This window comes from Halichoeres trimaculatus, unplaced genomic scaffold (genome assembly GCF_033239565.1).
Source record: "Halichoeres trimaculatus isolate MK-OKI-2021-1 unplaced genomic scaffold, fHalTri1.1 fHalTri1_scaffold_6, whole genome shotgun sequence".
In the NCBI taxonomy this organism is placed as follows: domain Eukaryota; kingdom Metazoa; phylum Chordata; class Actinopteri; order Labriformes; family Labridae; genus Halichoeres; species Halichoeres trimaculatus.
Window position 1 is genome coordinate 769,326 of NW_027437184.1, and position 19,176 is coordinate 788,501.

Sequence of the window (19,176 nt, forward strand, 5' to 3'; positions counted from 1 at the left end):
GAGAGGAGCTTTCTTAAAGCCGCCTTTGAAGTTCAAGAGCAGAGTCAAACACACACACACACACACACACACACACACACACACACACACACACACACACATTTAAGCACAATGCTGTGAAGTCTGAACATGCAGATGACGGAGCAGACTGACACACAGCTCAACTACCGCTGAATAACGCCGCGGCCCGCGAGCCGCTGGGAGCAGAGACGGGAATAAATGACTCCACATCAAACCTCCTCACATCTCCCTCATCCCTCAGACTCCTCAGACTCCTCGCCAACCCTCCAACCCGCCCAGCGACCCAACAACCAGCCCGTGGAACTAACGCTCCTCGCCAGGCTCTTCGTTAGCAGCGTGGAGCTGTGTTTGTGGCTTCAAAGTCTGATCTGGATCCTCAGACCATTACTGAGAGGAGGACGGGCTCTGGGCGCCGGAGAAGAAGGACGGCTCAGCATCAGGCGCCAGTTTCACTTTGGGTGAGGAGCGACGGCCTCCGAGTCCTTCATCTCTGACTGACTTCTTCAAACACGGACCGAGAGGAAGCCGCTTCGTAAGATTGATTTCTCTGACATTGTGAGGGCAAACAGCACCCCCTGCTGGGGACGGTTCAGGCCAGATGTTATGTGTGTGTGTGTGTGTGTGTGTGTGTGTGTGTGTGTGTGTGAGAGGGGGTTTAATCAGAGGACAGCTTGAGGCACAGGTGGCCAAAGAAAGGTGGATGCTGTGCAGCCTGAAACGCCTCACACTTGAGGAAAATGACAACTTCATTTGTCACGTCGAGGGAGATGAATCACAACTACACCTCCTCACCGTCCACATTAGCATAAGGTGACCTGCCACGAGGAGGAGGAGGAGGAGGAGGAGGAGGAGGAGGAGGAGGGGTGAAGGTGAAAGGTGATGCATGGAGAAAATGAGTCGATACAACTTTCCGTGCAGAGCTGCTCAGGCCGAGGACGTTGACTCTCATCACTGACTCCTGCACATGAAACTAAACACACTGTGTGCACAGTTAATAAGCAAGTTACACTTCTGAGGTTTATTTTTTTATTTTTTATTTTTTAACAACAACAGTGCTCCTGGTTGATCCAAAATATTAAGAAACCTCAAACCTGAATATCTAAGGAAGTGAAAGTGAGGTTTTGGCTTTTGTTGAGAATATCTGTGTGCACACAATTATTAAAGGGATAGTTCAGTTTTTTTGAAGTGGGGTTGTATGAGCTCTATGTGACCACTAAGGACATTAGATACAGTAGAAAGTTGTCTCCTCTCCCTCAGTAAGACACAAACTTTAATCGATGGTGACGAGGAAATAGACGCTAACAGGGACAGACGGTACCAAATTCAAAGGCTATTTTCTCTGCCTACAAGAACTAAAATCAAAAAGTAATACCACAGTTTAAGAGTACGCTACATAAAATATTTTTTAAGTGCATTAAGTCTTCAGAAATATAAACATTTATCTGGACCTAACTAACTCATGTGTCCTTACGCGCAGCGCTAGTGCGCTCCGTCCCCCCTCCTCCTTTCAGCTGTAGGGAATGTAAACAAGCTATGCTTCGAGCGCTGGTTTTAGCCTCGTGTAAGTTTGATCAAGTATCGTAATTCTTTTGTTTGTACTCTAAGGATTGTGAGGCAGCGTAGGAAATTCAAAATGAGTGACTATGACAGCGACGATGAAGTTTCATTCACTTTGGAACCAAAAGGATACCTGTATGAACCGGAGCACACAGAAGAGGAGCAAAAAAAACTGAACTATCCCTTTAAGCAACTAAAAGAAAAACAAAAATATTCCAATATCACTAAGTTATTCTCATTTTTTAGAGTCAGAATGATCAACAAACAACTCAAACTTTACCAATTAACATTTGTGGTCTTTGCAAAACTAAATCAGTGATGAATGTAGCCATCCTTCATTTCAATAACACGGAAAAGTCCTCCCTCCATGGAGTCTGTCAGTTTCTTGATCACTTCACCATCAACTTTTTTTAACAGGGTTTAGGTCAGGTTATCATCTTGGAGACTTTAACTAGCTAGCTACACAGTGGAGTATTTTGAGGCATGAGACAGAGCATCGTCCTGCAGAAACATCATGGACTTCTTGAAATATTCAGACTTTTCCCTGTTCCACTGTGTGAAGAAACGATCGTAAAGAAACTGGCTGTAGGTTTGGGAGTTGAGTTTGGCCCATCTTCAACCTGACAAGTTGACCCAACAAGCTCATCTTTAATAATTCCAGTTCATACCAGTACCCCACCTCCACCTTGCTAACGTTGGAGTCAGAGTGGAGCTCTACGATCCAGCTACTACTCACACCTGCCAAACAGAAGTGATATTTCCCGCGCTGTGGAGGGTGGGGTATTCCCACAAGGACATTGGTCGTTCATGTAAAATAAGGGAGGAGCAAACATAAAAGCTTGCATTGCAGCTCTCTGTCCAAATCATTAGGGCGAGCCCGCCAACCGAGGGTTGGGCGAGAGCCCTATTGAAACCGTTGTGATTATTATTCTATTTTTTTTTCTTCTTTATTATTTGTTTCTGCCAAAACATCCCCAAATTGCGTGCCTTTTGCTTGGAAAAAACACGAGCACGCCTAGCCCCAAAAAACGAAGCCTGAATTATGCATGAATCTGCAACTTGCACAAAAATGAACGCTCCATAGCGCCCCCTAGGGGATTAAAACTGCAGCCCCTCGGGGGAGTTTGAGCTACAGCCCTAAAATTTGGTGTGTTTAATAAGCATGCCCAGCCCTACAAAAAGTCTCTTACGACTTTTGTGCTTTCCGAACATAAACTTTGCTATGTGGGCCTAAACATCGTAATTTAGCGATTTTGGCCAACGTATTTGAACGAACTAGTCCCAGGTTTTTTCACTTATCAACTCAAAACTTGGCTTGACAATACTACTGCCATTGAAGATCAATAATCATAACTGAATTTTTATATTTTTTTTGGTGTGGGTACGACATGGGCTCAAACTCTGCCACTGCCGGTCCCAAGACCGGATAACTAAAGAGGAAGGGTGAGTGAGACGTTATAGTGACCACAAATATGTTACAATAAAGTAGATAAAATAAGTAAATAAAAATGTTTATGAGAGTAAAGGGGGGTTACCAACATCAATCAATATGGTTCATTCTGTGAGAGTCATGAATGTGCACCCCAATCAGAAAAGATTTGGACGAAAGATTTGAAAGATACTAGAAATCTAAAACTGAAAGTTTGACCTGATGGTGGCGCTGCAGGAAAGGTCATATTGACAGCTGACGTTCTCGTGTATTTTTTTTGGAGATTGTAAAATATGTCTGGAGGTAGAGTCAGGAAGTGATTAGACTCTCCAAACAAAAACAATAATTATTATTTTTGTCACCCAGCTCCACTCAGATTCTCCCAGAATCCCTCACAGTCTCTACTGCACAGACTCTGGATGCAAACTGCTACAATGTCTGCGCCTGTGACGGAGGAATTTTAGCTTCAAAACTGAACAATGATAAATAATGGAGCCACACTGTCCACTCTTTACACAGGCTATGATCAGTACCTGGTCCTTTTGACAGAATTTGGTCGGTACCCGTAAAAGTATCTAACTCAGTACCCATCCCTAACGGGTAAACATGACAGAATTGAGAAAAAATAATCCAATGACAGTGGATTATTAGGGTATTTGGTAAAAATAAAGGTTTTAAAAACAATAATGTAAACCAAACTGAACTTAAAACCCTGATTAGGACCAAACCGTGGATTTTGTGAATCGCTCCATCCCCAGTATTTTCTTCCCTTTCCGTATGAATAGTGATCGTCTTTCACCACAGACATGAACACGTAGCTCCCTGATCACCACCCTGCTTTGCATCAAACAGGGTCTGTGCATGGGTTGAAGGTTATTTCCTCATGAAAGTCAAAGACTAAGAATCCCGATGATCCACGTTTACCCAGCTACGCTCAGTAACTCTGTGTTTTCATGCCAAACCGTTCTGCTGCTGCACAGATCCTAAAGATTAATCCTTTGTGTTACAAATAAAGGCTGATTGGAGATTAGCGTGGCAGGAGAGGATGTACCCACATCCATCCTAATGAACGAAGTGAGCTGAAGTCATTAAGGAGCCAAATTTAACTGAAATGATCTGTTTTTATTAGGTCGCAGTTTTTCTTTGCCTCCTAACTCTGTCCCCGCCGCGCGCTGCTGCGTGCTGCTGCGTGCTGCTGCGTGCTGCTGCGTGCTGCGCGTGCTGCTGCTATCTGCACGAGACACAAAGCCTTCCCAGATGATAATCTGCTTAAAAACATCCTCTCAAACAAGCATATCTGGAGCAGAAGACATAATCTGATTTTGGAACATTTTCGACTTGTTGGTAATTACATCCACTCGTCTTCATCACGCCGCTCCTTCCTCCTGCTCGTCGTCAAACAGAGGAAGAGAAACTGTGGTTATTTCTGTCCATGAGGAGCTTTCTGCAGTTTAAAATCTGTAGGCGGGAGTTTTTCATCGCCGTGTTTCACAGCGTGTTTACACTCTCAGTGACAGACAGGCTCTGGGGAGATCATTTTTAGGAGTATAGAGAAGGTGGCGCTGAAAGAGGAAGGGATTTCTGATGACACGGGGATTCACTGAGGCACAGCGGATGTGCATTGTCTCAAAAATAGAGCGTTAAGCTGCGGCTTGCTGGGTAGACAAAACAGACTTCCTGTCAGGACTGGTTCCTGTCCTGATCCATACCGCTCAACGCCATTAGTGTCGACTTATACAATAAATATGGAGGAGATTACCCTCCTCTGTTAGCAAACCGAGCTCAAGTTTAAAAACGCTCCTTTATATCTGGACTGAAGGCTTTGAATGGAAACTTAAAGCGACATCAACCAGCTGTTTGTGAAAGACAAACGGCCTCTTTCTAGAAACTGATAAACAGAGGGATCTCAAAGGATGCTAACATTTTCTGTGCTGTGTAAGTTTTTAGCGAGGTAGCTATGGAGCCAAAATAGGGACAATTATATCACACAGAAAGTAACGTCTCACGAGCGGTGTACATGATTTCACACACACGGTATTTACCTTTCGCGAGCAGTGGAATCCCACGAGCTCAAGAGGTCTCAGGAGATTTATCATCATACGGTTTTGAAGCTAAAATACCCCCGTCACAGGCGCCACCATTGTAGCAGTTTGCATCCAGAGTCTGTGCAGTAGAGACTGTGAGGGATTCTGGGAGAATCTGAGTGGAGCTGGGTGACAAAAATAATAATTATTGTTTTTCTTTTTAGAGTCTAATCACTTCCTGACTCTACCTCCAGACATATTTTACAATCCCTGAAAAAAATACACGAGAATGTCAGCTGTCAATCATCATTAAACGTTACGTAAAGCCTCGTTTTTAACCTCGTATAACTGATGAAAACAAAACTTTTCAGAAAAAAAGAGGACTTTGATACAAGTCAGCCAAATGATATCTTCAAATCACCACAACAATCAGACGTGAGAAACATTTCTACCAGGTGGATTAATTTTTTAAAGTTTGACCACAGCCCATCTGGAATGACTGGGGAGATGGATTTTTTGACCTATACTGCAGCCAGCCACCAGGGGGAGCAGTTTTTGTGGAGACCTCACTTCAAGCTGAGCAAGATAACGTCCATTTTTTTTTACAGTCTATGTGCACGACTTAAAAGAAGCCTGACTGTTTTTATAATATCCTCCCCTCAAAAATATCAGTTTTAGATCACCCAATAAGAGAGGAAGATAAGAAATGAAAAATAAATAAATAAATACATAAACAAAGGGAGCAATAAATGGAACTGCGTCAAAGGAAAGTGATAATAAATAAAAGGAAAGAAAGCTGGAGTCAGGAGCTCCAAGAGGAACTCCAAGGAGCTCCCACCTTAACACATAAAACCCAGAGCAATAAAGGGATCCCCTCTCCACGGCTGCTAACGCTGTTTACCCGTCACGTTGTGCCAGGTGTGCAGGTTTTTTTGCATAAGATCAGCTGGTTTTCCCCGAGCACGGTCCTGAGATTGAATCAGAGCTTTATGAGACGTCTCCACACGTCGAGAAGAAGCAAGAGCTGACGTCAAAATACCAAATGCACATTTCCTGTCAACACTTTTTCCTGGTGAATTACTGAACATCCACTCAGCAGCTGAGTGAAGTTTTGTTTATCTGACTCTTCTCTCCTCGGGGATCACCTCCAAACTTTAATCCAGCGCTGAACTTTTAGGAGCATCACAAAACCCTTAAGCCTATTAAAAGATAATCAGTCAGATTGTCAGGTGGAGAGGAATAAACATGGTGGTGAAATGTGTGACGGTGATTCTGCACATTGTTGAAAAAATCATCAAAACAGAGAGATGATAATCTGACCTGGAAGTCCTCGTTAAAGTAAATCTGAAGTTTGTTTTTCTCTGATAAACTGTGACTGTCAGAGGATGAGAGCCGTCACAATCTGATCAAACACTTAACGACCTGAGAGGAGCCTGGATAATGACTGGGGAGATGGACTTTTTCAGAGCTGATCAGGAACTGAAGCCTCTGTTAGGAGCTTTTCAGGTTGTGTTGATTCTGCTGCCCCCTGTGGACGGAGCAGGAAAATCTTTGACGATCTTCTACATGTTCGTAAGCAGTGTTTCCTCTCAGAAAAAGGCGTGTTACAGTTACAGGAGGAGGAGAAAGGAGAGGGAAAATGTGAGGGAAGGAGAAAAGGTCGTGAAGGGGTCAGACGTCCTGGAAAGTTTAGCGATGACTCGTTTCTTCTTTTAGGAGTTTGTCAGAGGAAAAGACGCCGCAGCAGGATGTTTGTGACAACCTCTGAAAAGATTACCTTCTTTTCTCTGAACGCGGTTTCACCGACGCGTGTCAGTCACCTGAAATATTCACACCTCAGCCCCGTTTATGAACTCCTCGATGTTTTCTCTGCCGTCGCAGGTTTGAAAAGTTCAGACTCTGATGAAAAAGTAGGAGCTGATATTTTTCTCTTTTGAGTTTTCAGAGGTTTGTGGTGCAGAGATGACAGAGACAGAGAGCACTTAATGAGCATAAAGTAGACGCTTCTGAGGGCCAACGTTTCACATAATGGATGTGTCTGGGTGTGGGATGGAAACCCGAAGCCTCGGTGTGATAAATTGGAGGATCTGAAAGCAGAGTTTCCGTGTGAGGAGAGAGCATTTCTCTGGTTTTTATTTGTGACGGAGCCTCATTGTGTTATGCAGCAGGTCAGTCTTTAGTGAAGGATGTTTTCTCTCATGTTGTTGTCAGTTTTCACTTTCCCTGCGTCTGACCAGAGGTAATTCCCCTCCCTGTTCCCCCTCCGAGAGCCTGGCTGATAATTGTGTTGCCCTGTGGTTAAACCTCTCTCTGTTTTTCCTCCAAACCTCTGATTTGAGCTGCAGAGTGAATGAATAATGAAAGGGGTTTGTTGTGTAGTTGGTGTTAAACACGGGTTAAGCTGATGCTGTCAGGGCGGATGAAAGGGTGAACGTCTTTTAGAGGAATTACTGCTTTTATTATGATCCTATAGTTTACGCTTTATGATGATATGAGAGTTTCTTTATCACATATTTAAACCCTTAATGCAGGGATTTCTAACTTACTGCCAGGCCGTGTTTAGTACTTGATTCTGATTGGTTAAAACTCCAGAGCTACAATGAATTAGGCCATGTCTACACGTAGCCGAGTATTTGGGACCTCATATATATTTTTATACATCTCTGCCTGTTGTCTGCATGAAACCACAGTTTGACATCACTGAAAACAATGTTTTCTAAAAACTCTGGCTAAAATGACGATTTTGGGAAACTCTGGTTTTGTGTAGACGCTGGTACACAGAGTTTCAGTTCTTAAACGTCACAGATGAATGACATGGGTTTTACGTCAGAAAAATACTGCCAAATATGGGTTTTGGATGCATCAAGCCGCACTCACCTGCAGATTTAGGGGTGGGTACTTGTTTTTGAAATAACCAGGCTATTTGTGGATAAGGCCTAATTATCAAGTCCAGGGCTCTGCAACCTTTACTTTCTAAGGAGCTATTTGGCCTCAGCTCACCGGATTATAGACACTCCAACATCTACTTTATCTTTGCAATAATAACAAGATATGATCTAGATAATGATCATCTACATTTTTTTAAATTTATAAAATTATTAAATTATTAAAACATATTTTTTTTAAATGCAAAATAGTTCAGAAAAATGAAAAAAAAAAAATGTTTACACTTCTGAAAGTTTCCCAAACTGTTCAATTTCTATTTTTTCCTCATTTTTTTTTAATTGCCAAAAAATAATATTTTTTAAGATGAAAAAAAATCAAATTTTCACATCAAATTATAATACTACATTTGCACAAAAAAACATTAAAAAGAAAATATTTTTAAAATTCAAAAAATTGCAAAAATTATAAAATGTAGTGCAAAAATTCAAAAATAAATTGCAAAAAAAGTAAATAATAATAATAATAATAATAATAATAATAATAATAATAATAATAATAATAATAATAAAATAAAATAAAATAAACAAAAAAAACCAAAACATATAAATTCTTAAAATTTAAAAAAAAAAAAAAAATAATAATAATAATAATAATAATAATAATAATAATAATAATAATAATAATAATCCAGATTTTTTAAACTCAAACTTGAGGTTAGCCACAGGTGCATGGAAAGTTGGTGGGCTGTTGATGTTGTAGGAGGTGAAGTAGAGCGGTGGCAGGCTTTATTGACAGATGGGATGAAGATTTAGTTCAACTAAATGTTAACGCAGGATTTTATTTAGTGTCAGTGTCTTTAATCATCAATACCCTCTGTAAGAAAAATAAATATTCTTTATTTTAATAATATTTTTTAAAGGTACAAGGAGACACCGAAAAGGAATCAAAGGGCCGCATGTGGCCCCAGAGCCACAGGTTGAAGACCCTTGGTCTAGAAGTCAGTAAAGACGAGGAGCTGGTGATGATGATGATGCCAGGTGTAGATTGTAGGCGGAGAATGAAAAACTTTTGGTTGCTCACAGACCTGCTTTAAGTTTCCCTGTTGATGCCCGATGCTATAATCAGACACTGGTAATGATAAAAAAAAAGAACTTTTCTTCAGGTCCTCACAGGATTCATAACTTTAAAATTGGTTTAAATGTTTGTCAGGGATACTTTCTTTTCTTTTTTAAAAACTTTCCTGATTGATAACGTTCCAAAAATCACCATTTGGTCGTCACTCCAGCTCAGATATTTCTTATCATGTGATTCCAGCGTGACGCTCCTCTTCTTCTTCTTCTTCTTCTTCTTCTTCTTCTTCTTCACTTTTCTCTGAATGAGCTTCAGAGTGACACACTTTCAGCTCTCATGACAGCGCTCACATCTGCTGTTCTCCCGTCAGCTCAGACCCTGATGAGGCTCCCCAATCAGAGCGTAATGAATGGAGCAATTAGCAGTGATTATTAAGTGCTTTGTGTGGCTTCTCTTCGCCCATTTATTATGAGAGCATGTTCGATTTATCAGACCCCCTGGAGACACATGGTGATGATGACAGGCAGCCTCATACTGTACCAACACGTCTGTGCTCCACGCCGCGCTCGGCAGAGACTCAGTTATGGCTGCTCGCTCTCTGTCGGTCCGGTGTGAGGCTTGGATCGGGGACGTCATGGTTTTGACCCGGTGCTGTGAGAAAGGACGAAGGTGGAGGAGACACTAACAATGGCAGCTCTGCGTCTGCTAAATGAGGCTTGTTGATGAGGACGTACGCTGTCACACCATGCGGTGAGATATACTATTGATTCAGTCATACTTCACGGGGCCGCCACGTACTCGCTTCATTAGGCTCCTCAAACACCAGACCTGGGCCTCGTTAGGTTCTCGTTAGGTGCCTTCGTCCTCGTATAATTCATGCTGATGGTTTGTGTCAAGGTTGTTCTCATCCGAGCGGTGACCCAGAGAAACTGGCCGACCCTCGGACAGACGGATGTTTGTGTTGGAGAGCCCGGTGTGTTTGATGGAGACGGGCGGCGGGAGGAGATAAGAGCCAGCGGGCCGCGGGATGAGCGAGTGCGGCTCCTCCTCTGCTCCAGCTGGACTCTGGAGCACGGTTTCTCCACCACGCAGGGAAAGGAGGAACATGTGGAGGGTTGTTGGGGGGCGGGTTAGCCACCAGCATAAATCAGGATTAGGAGTGAGCGATGGAGGTAATGATAGAGGCTTGGCGCTCCATCAAGCTTTTCTCCAGCACAGGCGCATCAAACTAATCGCTCTTCAAACTGTCCCTCATCGTAGCGATGGTAATATCCTGCACGACACATCGATCGCATTTAATGCCTCTGCAGGAAGCTGCAAACTGACACTTTTCGTATTTAAAATGTCAAAGCACTGCCTGCATTAGAGAACACTGTTCATAAAGGAAATCAATGGAGGGTGTCACCGAGTTTCCGGACCTTTCCGCCTGATGATGAGTTTTGTGCTGAGCCAAGACTTGGAGCTCAGACATGCTCAGAGTTTCTCCAGAGAAGTACAGACTGAGCGCGCTCAGAGCAGTCCAGCAGATACCTGTTTATGAGGGTTTGGCGTGATGGTGGCGATGTCTGGATGAGCTCAGTGTTTGGAGCTGAGCGCCACGACGAACATCCTGCGAGGCAGAGAAACTCCTCTGATGGTTTATTTACTGGGAGCATTGATTAACTCAGCGTGCAGACTTTACTTTCTCGCTCAAGGACAGGTTTAGATCGCCAAACGTCACCCAGCCTGCAGGAATCAGCTCTTCATGCTGTCGTCTATTAATCACAGCTGGTTCTCTGGTTTCATGTGCAGCAAACAGAGCATCAGCGCTCAGATGGCGAGCATCAGCACAGAGGGAGTCAGGGAAACTGTACAAACAGGTGAAACTCTTACTCCAAACCAGATCCTCAGATTTCCCAAACCTCACGTCCAAATGTGAAACAAATTTCAAGAAAAATCCAGAAACTATTGTCGGTATCTCAAAAAACAAACTAACAAATAAATGAAATATCCTTTATTTATCTAAGTAAAAAGCCTCATTGAGATTAAATCTTTTATATGAGTGACCTGGGCCAGACAGCAGCAAACAGTCACCTACAGACACTTTATTCACACACTGAACTTGTGTGAAAGGCCCAAATGTGATTTTCACTTTCTGTTTACCCTTTTCTGTTTTTGTGATGAAACCCAGAGAAACAAAAAGTAAGAAGACCCAAATGCAGATGAAAAAAAAAAACAAAAGTTGATTCACCTGAACTCAAAATCCAAAGTTCAAACCAAAAACATTCACCAATGAAACAAAACCAAGAAACACTGGAAAACTCACAGGAAACCGAGGGAAGCAGATGAGACGGAGACAGAGACACGACAGCAACAATGAACTGACAGAAAACTCAAACACAGAGACGAAGGCCATGTCCACACGTAGCCAGGTATTTTCAAAAACGAGTATCCCCCCCGTTTCATTTTTAAAAATACATTCATCCACACGCAGCGGGTAAATCTGCCGGTGAGTGCGGCTCAAACCAAACCCATAAGGGACAGTGTTTTCCAGACGTAAAACTTGTGCCAGCCAATCAGAACGAGCCCTTGTTGTTCAGCTGTGACGTTTGAGAACTGAAAACTCGGTTTAGCTTTGTCTACACTACACCAGATTTCAATAATCTTCACTTTGGCCAGAGTTTTCAGAAAACATCGTTCTTAGTGACGTTAAGCTGCAGTTTCGTGTGGATGAGAGGCCTAATTGTATAAAAATATATGTGATTTCCCAAATACCTGGCTTGGTGTGGACATGGCCTAAATAGACGGGGAAGTAATCAAGCACAGGTGCCAAACAAGACACAGGTGAAACACATGAGGAGCAATCAGCCAGGAGGGAAACACCACGGCTGTTTTCCAGACTGCATACTTCACCAGCAGCTCCTACTATTTAGGCTGAATTTCAGTCTGTAGTCGTCAGTTTGTGAAAACGTACAAAATCCAGATGTCTGATCCATGAAAACTTCTCCGTACACACTCACTTTCTTCCCCACACACTCCCCCTCCATGATGGAGTGGACTCCATCACAGAGTCACACTGGGTGCGTCTCAAAGCTCCAAAGTTTCCTTCCTTCCTTCCTCCACTTGCGTCGTTCTCTTGCGTCTTAGTCCCTCCCACCAGAGATGATGGAGAGACGCGAGGAAATGAAGAGAGGAGAGAGGAATGGAGGAGATTGGTTTTTAGAGCAATGGGACATCCTCTCCTTCGGAGCATCACATGAAGCGACATGTTTCAGTGATGACAGCATCAGCTGATCACCTCTGGATCATCTGTCAGTCAGCTCTAACAGCTGTTTGTGCGTCTGCATATGTGCGCTGTAATAACTCTGATCAAACAGAAACAGTAACAGAGCTTTGTCTGTTCCTTTAACCAGTTAAACAAACACGTTACCATGAAGAAAACCTGCTCTGTGTTTATTCTGTGTGCTGTTTAGAAGCACACGGATCACTTTTCCGGTAAAATGCGTAATTGTAAGATTATTTATGAATTATTTATCCTTTATGTAGAGCTCATGTGATCGTGAACTCTGAAGCTTCAGAGTTCACGATCAGATAAGGTGGGTTATATTAATGTATTAATATAACCCACCTTATTGTGTCTCAGGAAGATATTGTTGATCAGTCAGTTTTCTGTATTAATCCTCTGTTATATTGATTTGATGATGGTTGTGTTCAGTGTTTTGTGCTTTAAACTCACAGCGAACACTTAATTACCTGATTTATGATCAGTGTCTGAACGATCCTCTGTGCCTGTCCTCAGCTCGTTTTTTCCGCTCATTAAACTCTGTTGTGTGTTTGTGAAGTTTCATGAGAAGTCTGAGCCGCTGCAGCGTCCAATCAGAGAGTGATATTCTATAAGGAGGCGTGTCTGTCAGTGTAAAGACTTCCTCAGCCGGCTCTCGTGTCTCCTCGATCATAGCTCCTCCGATCAGTCTCCTCTCTCCTCTCTCCTCTCTCCTCTGAGCGCAATTATCGCTTTGGGACAGTCTTCAAAATGGCGACTGGGAAAGTACTTCCTGTGTCCTGGAGGAGAGAGGAGAGAGGAAGCACGAAGTTAACACATTGAGACGCACCCACTGGCAGCTGAATGAAGTTTACTTCATCAGGGTGTAGGGTATAAATACAGCTTTGGGACAGAAACTTCACTCGATCTCAGGCGCAAACAGATAGATAAAGAAAATATAACGTAGAAAATACAAAAAAAAATGTACTCCTACACTTCTTTGGCTGCATTTCTTTTTCTATTGAAGAGTTTTTCATGTGTCACTCTCGCTTGAATGAATTCTTTTGTTTTTGTGACAGTCACTGTAAATATTAAACACTCAAATAAACATGAACTGTCTGAACAAATGCAAGGCAGACCTTAATCAATATCATGTACATCTAAAGTTGATAACATCTGCATGACAATCATTAAATATTTGTGTTAGTTTAACACTGTTTGTGCAGGCACATGTGCGGAACTTACATTTGTATGTTGCTTCCTCCATGACTGACACCGGACACAATTTAGCGCTGCACGTGTTCAGCGAGTCGCCATCGGTGCAGACTCGCTCGTGGAGGGTTTTATAGCCCACTACCCCTCCCCACGGATCGGTTTGAGATGACCCTTAATGTGGCGGACCCTCCGCAAGGACGCGCAAACGGAGGGTTAGTGGGTAGGGAGAGAGTGTGTGTGTGTGTGGGCGGGTTGATAACGTCCCTATGCAACAGACCAGTCTAATTGGCATACTGTTTCCCACAATGCTGATGCTGTTTGTCAATGTGGGTGGCAGGTTTTGGTGAATTACTGCCATCTACTGGAGTGAGTCGGTATTACAACTACAACACAACAACACTAACACTAACCTTGGACGGTCCGTGGCACAGAAGTAAAGTGATGAGAAAGAAACACAAGTAAATTTTCTCACTTCCTGTTGTGAAAGAGGTGTTTACTTCTACACATTCATTAGCCCATAGACAACACTAAATATCACTTTCTAACCATAGACGGATTATATGGAAGAGGTTTTTCCATCAGCTGTTAAAATAAAAATCCAGATTTATTTTCAGCAAACGATATAACTTTTGGTGTAAGATAAGAAATCATGGACGGTGATTCTGCTGTGATATGATAAACAAAGTAACTAGATGTCAAGATCTGCCCATAGACTGGTTTGTATATTTTTAATAAAGGTAAAAAAAACAACAACAATCTGTAGCTCCACCTTCTGAGACTGAAAACCACAGTGGTTTACTACAAAACCGACCCAACAGAACAGTCAGAGTACATGAAAAGCAGTAGGCAGTACGTAGTGCCTCCTACAGACTTCATTCACATGTAGTCTGTAGTAGATGGTTTTGAAAACAGCCAAGGAGAACTAAACCAAACACAGAGAAACTCAAGACAGAGACTAAATACATCTAAAACACAAGAAACACACAAGAGCAGCCAAGATAAACAAAAACACAAGACCAGAGCCACAAAGAGCAAACAGGAAAAACTCAGGACACAGAAAACCACAGATAACCCAGAGATACACAAACCAAAAACCCAAACCGTGACAGTTTCCTCACCGCTGAAACCACTCCTGAACTCATGGTGCATAAATTAACACCAAAAACTGAGGCGCTGGAAGATTTAGGAGACTGACTCATGCTGAGCTCTACATCCCAGATTTTACAGATCAAACCTGAAACTCTGATAAAGTCATGTCTCTGCATTTAATGATAAAAAAATGGCACAAAACTAGACGCTGAGGGTTAAAGGTGTAATACTAGCGATATGACAGGGCAGTGAGTCTAACAGGGGAGGAGGAGGAGGTCGTTAATCTTTTATTGGACCAAAGCTTCAGGGTTTGACGGAGCAGATGGAAAGAGTCTGAAAGCGTCCACGGAGAGGGAGAGGAAGGATCTCTGCAGGAATAAAACTCACTCTTACGTGTTTCTATAGCGGGACCACTTGACCTGATTGATTCCCAATGACTTCCTCCAACATCCAGCGATTCGAAGGTTGAAGTGTGAAGAGTCTGAAGAACGACCAGCGTCTTTTCTTCCTTCTGCGGGCGCTGAGAGGAAACTCTGCTGAGCTAAAGTTTCATCAAACAGTCAGTGTCCACTTCAGAAAGTCTCCATTAAACATCTGCAAAGACAAATGTACGGACCACAAATTTCCCCGTGTTTATCACTCTTAAAATACGTTTTGATGAAGTTTCAGTGACTTAACTTGGTATGAAGGTGTGAATCTCTGCTCCTCTTTGTGCTTGATTCGGGTCCTGATCTCATTTACATTTTCCTTGATCCTCTTCAAAGGAGCCGTGTGCTTTGATGAGTCTCAGGAAGTTTCCGTCCTTAAAGTTTGGCGCCATGATTTCTTCCTGACTTCTCAGGGTATGGAGACACATTAATAATGCAACTCAAAGCATTATCGTTATTGCTTCTGTGAGGGATTAGCATTTATATTGGATCATCATTAGATTGTTTTTACAGCTGCTATCACAGCATTGAAGATTAATCAGCACAAAGTCCAACATGAATCACCTCATACGGAGAGATATACGCTGCCTGAGGAGGCTCCAGCCACGATAACACTTCTAACAAATCACCTGGTCAGGTGTCAGGGCACTTTGGTAGATTAACATCTGTGAGTCATTATTTCAGTGAGTCTACAGCTTCTTTCCAAAGACCAGCTCATAGACTCACTTTAGATCAATCAACGTCCACCAGGAAACTTTGAGTCTGTGGTGATGTCTCTTCTCTTGTTACTTCCTGCCCTGATGTGTTTCCCGCTCTTCTGATTGTTGGCCCCGCCCTCATCGTTTCCACCTGTGGCTCATTACCTCAGGTATAAACAGCCTGTGTCTCCCTTTGTCCTGTGTCTGCTCGTCTCGTCTGGTCACAGCAGTTTTTTGACGTCTCACTTTGAATCCTGAGTATTCCTCGTTAGTTTTGGCCCGGCTCACCTGTGAATTTCAGTTACCTTGACTCTTTAGTTTTTCCAGCAGCTGGTTTCAGCTCGTCACCAAGCTCTGCTGGAGCCTGTTAACGAGCCATTTATTTGAATCAGGTGTGCTGGAGTGGGGTAACATCTAAAACAGGGGTGTCAAACTGATCCAGTAAAGGGCCACTGTGGCTGCAGGTTTTCTTTCCAACCAAGCAAAAACACACCTGACGCAAATTATTCAATCAATCAACTGGATTGTCTTTACATGGCTAATTTGTTGGATCAGGTGTGTTCTTGCTTGGTTGGAATGAAAACCTGCAGCCACAGTGGCCCTTTACTGGATCAGTTTGACACCTGTGATCTAAAACATGCAGGGCAGGGGGTCCTCCAGGACCAGGGTTGGGTAACACTGATTTAGGGCATAAATATCAGAGATTTTCCAGTTTTTATAACAAACAATTAATAAGCTTATCTTCACAATCTAGAACAAAACTCCTTGAAAAAGGCAGAAACCTGGAGAGGGATGTAATTGATGATGATTAACTATATGTAAGTTAATGCAATAAGTCTATAATCAATGAACTGAAAACTCTACCCTGCTACTATACTATACTACACTATACTATACTATACTATACTATACTATACTATACTATACTACACTATACTATACTATACTATACTATACTATACTATACTATACTACACTGTACTATACTATACTATACTATACTATACTATACTATACTATACTATACTATACTATACTATACTAAACTATACTATACTATACTATACTATAGTATACTATACTATACTATACTACACTATACTATACTATACTATACTAAACTATACTATACTATACTATACTATAGTATACTATACTATATTGTACTATACTATACTATACTATACTATACTATACTATACTATACTATACTATACTATAGTATACTATACTATACTATACTACACTATACTATACTATACTATACTAAACTATACTATACTATACTATACTATACTATAGTATACTATACTATATTGTACTATACTATACTATACTATACTATACTATACTATACTATACTATACTACACTATACTATACTATACTATACTATACTACACTATACTATACTATACTATACTATACTATACTATACTATACTATACTATACTATACCAAACTTTACTATACTATACTATACTATACTATACTTTACTATACTATACCAAACTGTACTATACTATACTATACTATACTTTATTATACTATACCAAACTGTACTATACTATACTGTACTATACTATACTATACTATACCAAACTATACTATACTGTACTGTACTATACTATACTATACCAAACTATACTATACTCTACTATACTATACTATACTATACTATACTATACTATACTATACTATACTATACTATACTATACTATACCAAACTGTACTATACTATACTATACTATACTTTACTATACTATACCAAACTGTACTATACTATACTATACTATACTTTATTATACTATACCAAACTGTACTATACTATATTGTACTATACTATACTATACTATACCAAACTATACTATACTGTACTGTACTATACTATACTATACCAAACTATACTATACTATACTATACTATACTATACTATACCAAACTGTACTATACTATACTATACTATACTTTACTATACTATACCAAACTGTACTATACTATACTATACTATACTATACTTTATTATTCTATACCAAACTGTACTATACTATACTGTACTATACTATACTATACTATACCAAACTATACTATATTGTACTGTACTATACTATACTATACCAAACTATACTATACTGTACTCTACTATACTATACTATACTAGACCAGACCAGACCAGACAATACGATACGATACGATATGATATATATACCATACTATATTTATACTTAATTATACAATTGTACACTTTACTATATTATAATATACTATACCATACTATATAGCTCTACACTATACTATACAATACTATACTAGACCAGACCAGACCAGACGATAGGATACGATACGATACGATACGATACAATACTATACTAAACTATATTATATATACCATAATATATATACTTAACTATACAATTCTACACTTTACTATATGATAATATACTATACCATGCTATATAGCTGTACACTATACTATACAATGATGTGCGGTCAGGGGAGGCAGTGCCTCCCCTAGGCTAACAAGAAAAAAAATATAAAAAATATATATATATATTTTCTTTTATAAAAATATTTTTTTTTTCAGTTGTTCGTATACAATTTGTCATAGTTAAAAAATAAAAAAAGGAAATTGCTGATTTGTCAATAAGAGAGGGGACAGAGGGGACGGACAGCGTTTGGCACTGGCTTCATGCTTGTAATGTGCGTCGGAGGCAGACACTCAGAGAGAGAGAGAGAGAGCGTTTACTTGAAATCACAGCGTTTTGCAGGTCCGTGCATGCGTACTAAGGTCTCACGCTGATTAACGTGGGCATCGATGAGGCACAGCGCTTCTCTGCCTCCGCAGGTTGTAGTACCGCTCCCCCTTTGAGGTCTCGCGATAGTTTGTTAGTGCAGACGTTTGATAGAGTATACAGGAGGTCCCTGGCCTGTGTTCTTGTGTTGTTGAGATACGGGTCATTTCTGTTCGTATTTTGCTCTTTCTCCTGTGATGTAAATCCTGTGGAAATGCAGGTGAACGTATGTTTCAGGTTTTAATTGTCATTTCGTCACGTTGACTCTGGGACTTCAGTCTGTCTCTGAACCGTAGATGGGAAAGCTGATTAACATTTATTTACTTGGCTCGTTGCTGGTAACCGGTGTCTAGGAGTCCGGGCCAAAGTGAGGGAAAAGACTAAAGAGGAGGAAAAAAAGGTGCACCTGGTGCACAACCGCACATTTATTGAGGAAACAAAGACCAAAATAATGTAGTCCCGCCCCACACACACCATGCATGCACTCAGATCGTCTCTCCTTGTCACAGACAGTGACAAGTAAATGGTCTATTGCCTTCACTTGCAGAACAAGAAAACCTCTTTATTGGGGTTTTCTTGTTAATGCATCTCATTTTCCCCCTTTATTTTTCCCTCATTTACACAACATTAGCTGAATCTGATTCAAAATGAATGTTTCTCTACCTGAACAGGTTGATGTCCCATATTTTTGACTGACTTGGAGATACATTGTGATGATCATGTGCT